The 8,455-nt window shown below is 38.8% G+C and overlaps 1 long non-coding RNA gene across 1 annotated transcript; it reads right to left on the bottom strand.

Annotated features, from left to right (window-relative positions):
- Positions 1-225: 225 nt before the first annotated feature.
- LOC138683889 (uncharacterized) lies at positions 226-7,846 on the bottom strand. Its single transcript, XR_011323377.1, has 4 exons — positions 7,818-7,846; positions 3,664-3,735; positions 633-726; positions 226-442 (listed from the first exon to the last, which is right to left on the bottom strand). It is a non-coding gene; the product is annotated as an uncharacterized lncRNA (long non-coding RNA).
- Between the last annotated feature and the right edge of the window lie 609 nt (positions 7,847-8,455).

The raw sequence follows: 8,455 nt of genomic DNA, 5'->3' as shown, positions 1-8,455 counted from the left end.
CATACATCTGTCTTGTTCTACTGCATTGACTTTATAAAATCTCGAACATAAACTAATCTCATTTCACCCTGCACAGCATTAAATTATTTTAGGTATAGACACCATTGAAATAGGATAGGCAGAATATTATCATAAAATATATTATTTCAGCATCTTGCTTTATTACAAAAATTCTTCATTACCTTTTCTTTATGTTTCACTTCACTGAAAGAGGTAGTATCTGGCTTAAGTTTTATATGAGATATCAACCTCCACTACATACAGTTTCATGGAATTATGATACTAAATTTGGTCAATGGTATATACAGAGGTATATACACAACTCCTGAGACAGACAGCAATCAATTACATCCCAATGTTAGGAATCTGAAGATGGACTTTCTATATATTTTAGTCAACTTCACCTCGGAGCTTCTGTGTCCAGTAAAGTAAAGTTGTAAATCTGAAAAGAAAAGCAAATTTGGGTAACAGGACTTGTGTCAATTAGAGTGGAGGGTAGTTGCTAAGAAATTAATTTCAAAGCAGCTTGAAGAAATGTATGTTTGGAGTAGGGAGAAGAAGCATGATTCTATCTCACGACCAACAAAACAACAGCAAACATGCATCAATCAAAAAAGCTTTACAACCATTACCAGTTATGGGTGGTTCAAGAGTGTTTTGTAGCATTCATTTCTAAACATTTGCATGTCATCATTTCAGTGCAATTGAAGAAAGATCAAGTGACAACTGAAACACAGGAGGGAAACGGTCAAAAGCAAATAAGCCCTGCTTTGCAATTTACCTGTTTGCAAATCAAAAGAGTGCTAGAAAGAGATCAAACCTGTTCAGCCCAGAAGGCTAGTCTTTGCCTTTTGGCAGACAGGGTAACAAGCTTTATAGTAGGTGTTATGCAAAATCCCTTGATTAATATTTATTTCTAATCAAACAAAAAAAAAGTAGGGCAGTTCCACCGAAGAAAAAAACAAGAATAAAAGGACTACTATTCTTTGGGTCAAGCAGCAGTGTTCTTCTGCCACATTTGGAAGGGAAGTCTTTTCCTGGAACAGGAAAAGCTTGTATGCAGGAAAGTTTGCATGTTCTTTTCAATTATGTCAGCTGTCCTGCTGGAAGATCCTTATGGCTCTTCCTGCAAACCTTTCTGTAAAAAGGCATTTCTTAGTAGTATCACAGTACTACAGCTTCATGGAAAATCAAAGATGTGTCCTATTAAGGCAAAAGCTTTTCAAAAATATTGTTTCTTACTATGTAATTTCTGCTCAGACTTTTTCTATATGAAATCTCATCAAATTGAACGTTAAAGGCTTGCAGCAATGTGTGCAAATACTGCCTCCTGGCGACTCTTTGTATGGCCACAGGACAGGCGAACGTGGAACCTCAAATGGCTTCTCAGTTTTGTATACACAGACAGAAATCAGAAGAGCACTTAATTTCTATTTAATTTCACAACAGACTTAATTACACCCGTATTTGTTACTTAACAGGGAAGTGTTTTCTTTACTAGAGCTATCAAAGCTAATTAAATCTCCAGTTGTGCAACGTTTCAGTCTTCTTTTACTGCTACAATAAAATGGCTAGACCAAAGATTTTCTTTGAATATAGCCAGCTCAGCTCTTATTTTAAGAAATCATATGGCATACAATGCAGACAAATATTTTAAATTATAAGGAATAAGACAATGGAGAAAAAAGCTGGAAGGTAGTTAACAAATGTAAAACTTAAAATATATCTAAACACTACCTTCTCCTTGCCTCCCCTCTAACACTACTCTGAAGTCCCGATATTATTCAAATGCAGAATTTCCAAAGTTTGATTCTTAGTAGTTAAGAAATTTAACCAGACATCCTTAAAGCTGCTTACTTGTAAGTTTGTCCTACACAGTGAGTAATACAGAGGCAAAGAGACACTGTGTGTAATACTACATGCCATACAATGCTGCATCTACCACACAATAGGGCAGAACTTAGCTGATCTGACAGGCATGCAGTGCTGCATCCACTGTAGCCACAGCTTTCTCAGCCAGGTTTCTGTCTGCTATCCTGGCAAGACTGCCCCGTAACTGAACAGCAGACTGAGGCTATATTCTTTAAACCTTCTACTGCCTTTCCTGATGCTTTTATTCATATGAGAATTCTTGTCTCAGACAAATCATTGTTATTCAACCCTACTTTCATACTGCTACACCTATGTTTAATGTGACTGGTTCTGCTGGTTCTGCTAGGCAGACAAGACTCAAAGATAATTAGTATTTGCATCATTGACCTGAAAGACAATTTGCTGCCTTTTTTTTTTTTTTTTTTTTTGGACCTGAAGCCATATGTGCTCCATTCTACTCACACTGATACAGCAGCACAAAGGGACAAAAACTGGATTAGCTGTATTTGCCTGGAAATGAAGCAATCTTTGGGTGGCTTAAAGATTATATGTGTGACTCTTACCCACCAGATTCTACCCACATGTGGGTATATGGAACATTGCAAAGATGTGAGACCGTGGCCAAGACAGCTCACACTCCAGTTGCCTTTGGCTAGAAAATTAAAATAGTTCATCAGTTTTGTCATGTAAGCCTGTGGAAGGAAGGCTGCATAGGAGTACAAAAGTAAAGAATTATGGTCTGTTCGTGCTTTACATTTATGCTGGACAGAATTGTTATGAACTGCTCAAAGTGTAACAGCATAGCAACTCAGACCTTTGATTTTTACTTGTAATTTTTACCAGAATATTTAGCTTAGAGAACCCTGAGGTGTTACTGAAAAGCTGTGTCAGGAAGTTGTCCTCAGCTGATGATAGAAAGGAGATAGGACTATGTCCAAATGGTAACTGCCAGCACTTTTCAAACTGTATGCAGAAAACTGTTTGGCCAAACAAGGATTTGGCTCTTGGTTCAAAGCTTCATACATAAACCATCCAGAAACCCTCTGCAAACCTGATTAGCTATTCTGTTCTCACTAATACACTCAGAAAATCATTAATCTAAATCAGTATTCCCTTGGCTCATTAACAGTCGGGCATATCACACAGGTGAGCATTCAATGCTGACAGACCAAAGCACTTCACTCCAGACCTCTGGGCTGGTGTGCTTCCCTGCAGCGTAGCTGAGTAGCCAGGATCAAGGCAAACACACAGTCACACAGGGTAGCTAACTACAGCAGAGGCACTAGATGTGAGGGTGGACTGCATTCACTTTTAGGTATGTCTTTACTGTACATGGCTCGGTTTAATAGTCTGGCTAGAACAGGATCTGTTTTAATAGGGTGTCTGCTAACAGTTATTTATCTGAAGCATAAAGAGATTTCTGAGTAATGTAGCCTATTCCATTACTCAGCTAGCTAGTTGTAGCTAATCAATCAAAGCTCTTCTCATTCTTTTGTCCTAATATCCTGGCCTCATTTCTAAAAGTAGTGCCTAAATGTGTGTTGTGCATGTGATAGACTTACTTATGAATCCAATCCTATGAGTACCCTACAGCTATAAAAGGTGCTTTGCAGACACAGCTGGTAGGACATTCTTCAGTTTTTTCCTACTCAGAGAGAACATATACATCAAGCTTCCATAAACCAGCAAAAATCACATTCATTTACAGGAGCACACAGTGATATTTTTGTTATAATCTTCAGTGACCTGATGCATGGAATTCATTAAAACAATAAAATGTGTCATACTCACAGCTCAAGATTTCCTTACACATGAAAGACAGTAATATTTTCCATGTGAAAACCTGCTGCCCCTCAGCGGTTTCTAAAGGAAACAACAGAACAATGCCATCAATCACTGAGAACAATAAGGACCTGCTTAGAATCCAGTGCTTTTGGTTAATAACTAAATTAACAGTTAATTATTACAGTTAATTATTTGGTTAACAACTAAGGAACAGCATGATCACAGAATCATAGAATGGTTTGGGCTGGAAGGGCCTTTAAATGCCATCTAGCTCCACCCCCCCTGCCACGGGCAGGGACACCTTCCACTGGACTGGGTTTCTCAAAGCCCCATCCAACCTAGCCTTGAACACTTGAAGGGATGGAAATCAAGGATGTCAAGGAATAGTTTGCAAACAGTGAACTGATGATGATGCCAAGTTGGTCTACTTATTTCCTGAGCCTCCTATGTGTACCTCCTGCCATCCAAACAGCATTTGTTGTAATTTCCCATAGGGTGACAATGAACTTTGAATTAGATGGTAGCTATAGGTCACAGTGGATCCTGAAAATGTCAAGGCAGCAGATGCTATAGTAAAGAAGTTCTGAAATTCTTCAGAATTCTTCAGAAAACTCTCCCCAGTGTTTAGAAGCATTCAGTGTTTGCAACTACAGATGGAGCCAATGTGACCCACAAGCAGTTTGCATGACCAAAACAAAATTCTTCACCAAGTAAAGAAAATAAGACTGGGACTCCTCATCTGAAATAACATCTAGTCTCTGCAACCACTAATAGCATGAATAAACAACAAGGTAGCAGAACGTTATGGTCATGAAAGTGCAATTCATCTGAAGAAGCTTCTATAACTGGATTACATTTATATAACGTCCCTTCTTGCAATATCTCAGTGCTTCACAGTCTTTTAAATTCTTTAATTTTACAGGAACCCAGTGAGGTAGGTAACTACTGACCATCTATTTTACAGCTGGGAAGCCAAAGCAAAAGAATGAACAGATTGGTTCGTATAAGTTAGCTTCACTATCATAAATACCTCCTCTACTGGTGCCACAGGGTCTTCCAGTCTTGTATAAACAATGCTCTGAATTGCTGAGTGGTACACTCTTAAACCTAGATGCCACAGCAGTTGCAAAACCAAAGGTTTGTACTGATAGTAAGTGGTCTGAATATGGCCCTAAAGAGCTTGTCCATAGTCATGCTGAGTTTGAAGTAGAACAGAAAGTTGACATTGGATGCTTCTCAAGTCCCACAGGTCAGGCAGGAAAAATTTGGGGAAAGCAGGATTTCTGAAAGCAAACCTTTAATGTAATGGCTGCTTTAGGTGAGTCAGAGGAAAGCACAGTCCCCTGACCTAGCTTCATAAGGTCCTGTAGGAGCTTCTGACAGATGTTCATAAACCCACTTTGCCCTGGGATTCCTTTCTTCCCAACGGCCAGTCTAGCTCCCTCTGTTCTCCATGGAGTTTTTCTCCATTTAAGAGACCAAGAGCCTCATTTTCAATTCAACTGAAGATGATTATAATTGATGTGAATTATGCAAAGCCTTTTGTTGCATTTTCCATTCTGGCTCGTTCAAAGCCCTGGATCTGTAACCCCACTCTGTACTGCTGTTCCAGGTCTGAATCTGTAGAGCAATCCCATTTCTAGTTTCAGAAATCTTTGTCTGGTTGATCATATTAGTAATTATGGTTTGTATGAATATAAGTCACTACATTTAAATTTGAGTCAGTGGACAAATGCCATCAGATGAAACTGTCCTTTGCAAGTAAGTCCTTTGCAATCCATAAATAACTCTGCTGAGAGCATAACAAAGGCCCTTTGTGTTATTGCACAGTGGAGCCAAAAATGTTCTTGAAGCAAAGTTTGTTTTCAATATAATTACATACAGCTCATACATAAAACAGCTTGTCATACTGAAGCCAAAAATATAGTCCTTTAGATTCTATGAACATCTTCACCTATCTGTATTAACAATAGAAACAAATGTCTGGTAAGACGATTTATATTTCACCGGTTCCTTTCTTTTATTCTATTTGATATATTATTTCTTGTCTAAGGGCACAGTCCTGCAAGAATCTTACTGCTGGCACAAATATCTGCCTGTACAAACAGCCTTGCAGCACTGGGAGTTCAGTCAGTGAATTCAGGACTGTTTTCATATCTTTTGGGATAGTGCCTGTTACTGATCCTGACTGAAGACTTAAAAATCTTCAGAAAATGTAGTGAATATATTTCCAAATACTGCAAAAAAAGGCTGAAGACAAAGACTTAGATTTTTTGATTATTTTTTTTTTAATTGGGTGTGGTAAGAACAGGAGGATGTATTCAAACTTCCCAGTGAAAGCATCCTGTCAGGATGATCCATTTGGAGACTTCTCAACAATTAAATAATCGTTCTGCACTTGAAATAATGTAAACAATCTGGATCCCCCAGTGTTGGTGGGAGAACCAGACAATATTCCCTACAAGAAAGTACCATAATTCAGGCTGGAAATTTTGTTCCTTAGTCATTTGTTCTCACATCCCGGCATCCTTCCATTCCACAGTATAATGACTGTAGGGCCAGATGCCAATAATATCCTAATTCTCCATTGTGTTCTTGTATTTCAGCATTTAATATCTTTCTTTTTGAGAGCTCTAATGCAAAAGCAAATGATGATAATCCACAATGCTGTCTCATTTGTCAGTAGCATATGTTTCTCTGCCACTACAACAGCACTATGTTTCTCTGCCCACTGGGTTTCTATGGTTCCAGGAAGAATCACTTTTTACAGAAATAATTTTCCCTGTATAGAAATCTATGGTCAATAAAGGGCTGCTACAGTGACCCGTCTCATGCTCATCATTACTGCTAGTGAAAGGGCAGGAAGGATATGATGCCTATGCCACAGTGAGAGGTGCAACAGACCAAAGGACAGTGGTAGCTGAAATACTTCAGAAATACATAAATGCTGCCCTTCTCTGCTGGGGATGGGTCAAATCCCTGGAAGCCTCAGATCAAAGTAGCCAAGATGCGTGCAGAGCACAGTTTACTTTGCTAAGAAAGGATGAACCAGTTGCCACCATTGGAAAATTTCTCTTACTGTTGGGAAAAGTCCCCTTCCATCTCAGTTTCTGAATTTTTTTTTCCGAGAAGCAAAAGACAGTTCTGACTGACACAACCTACACTACTGGAGCAGTATAGAATCGTAGAATCATTTAGGTTGGAAAAGACCTTTAAGATCATTGAGTCCAGCCATCAACCCAACACCACCATGCCCACTAAAACATGTCCTGAAGTGTCACGTGTACGTGGTTTTTTAACACCTCAAGGGATGGTGACTCCACCACTTCCCTGGGCAGCCTGTTCCAATGCCTGACAACCCTTACAGTAAAGAATTTTTTCCTAATATGTAGCTGTTATTCCCACCAACAGGCTGGGAACCACATCATCAGAGATCCATAGTCCTCTAATTCTTCCCTTTCACTCCCTTGCCCTACTCTGGGAAAGAAAAAGTATTCTTGCAAGTATGCCACTTCATTGCTACATAGTCTGGCACCTAAGCAGGGTAGAGCTACTGCTCAAGTACTACCTGCCCCACCTCTGTCAGGAGAAGAGCAGCTTGTAATAGTAAGCAGTGACTGTAGCTTTGTCCCCTCTGCTACTATCACCTCCATCTGCTTATGCTCCATGCACTACTCACTCTACTGGTAGCAACAACTGGGAGCAAGAAAGGCATTCAAAACCCTTTTGCATTTCCCACACACACAAATAGGCCAGACCAGTCTTGTCCTAAATCACAATCTATATAAACACAGCCTGGAAATCATAGAATCATAGAATCATTTAGGTTGGAAGAGACCCTTAAGATCATCAAGTCCAACTGTAAACCTAACACTGCCAAGTCTGCCACTAAGCCACGTCCCTAAGCACCACATCTACATGTCTTTTAAATACCTCCAGGGACTGTTGACTCAACCACTTCCCTAGGCAGCCTGCTCCAGTCCTTAATAACCCTTTTCGTGAAGAAAATTTTCCTAATATCAAATCTAAACCTCATATTGTCATGTTGTCATATTAACATAACAATGACAATGTAAAATTGTGACACAGGGCATGAAACATATCTCTCAGTGGCTCAGAGGCTTCTGGCTTTGATAGCAATAAGCAAAACTTTGGAACACCTTTTTCAGTGGCACTCAAAGACATAACCTAGAAAGAAATAAGATAAAAGAACATATATTACTAAGGCACATCCAACCTAAAAATCGAAAAATTGCCTGTTCGTTACTTTGCAGAAAGCTAAAATGTAAATTCTATAAAAATAAGTGAATAAGTACATAAAATAGAAGGTCCCCAAACATTATAGATAATATCACTGCATGGGAAGTATAACTTTGCCCGTTTCATGATAAGGAATATCAGAAGGGAACAGATCATTTTACTGGTATAAATTAAATAGAGCTCTTCATCAAAAAGAAGTAAGACTTGCTCCAAGGATCAATATGCATTTTATATTTATTGCTAAGTCTCTGGAAATAAAATATTTTAAAAGTTTAAATGACTGTTTGTCTAAGCAGTTTCAAGTTAGATGATAAGTTGCACTGACAAAAATACTTCTTCATTTGAGAGCCAGAGGAAAACATAAACCCACCCATGAGGAGTGTTCTGTGGAAGGGAAGGAAAACTCCCTATGTATATTTCAAATGTGTGTCACAGATAAAGACTGGCAGCTACAGGATCCAGCAGAGAAGAACCTACAAGACATCCCTTTTAAATTTAAAATTGCAACAGAAAACAAAATTTAAAAATTAACAAAGGA

Source organism: Haliaeetus albicilla, chromosome Z (assembly GCF_947461875.1).
Source record: "Haliaeetus albicilla chromosome Z, bHalAlb1.1, whole genome shotgun sequence".
In the NCBI taxonomy this organism is placed as follows: domain Eukaryota; kingdom Metazoa; phylum Chordata; class Aves; order Accipitriformes; family Accipitridae; genus Haliaeetus; species Haliaeetus albicilla.
The sequence above is the reverse complement of the archived record's forward strand: the minus strand, read 5'-3'. Positions and strand labels throughout refer to the sequence as shown.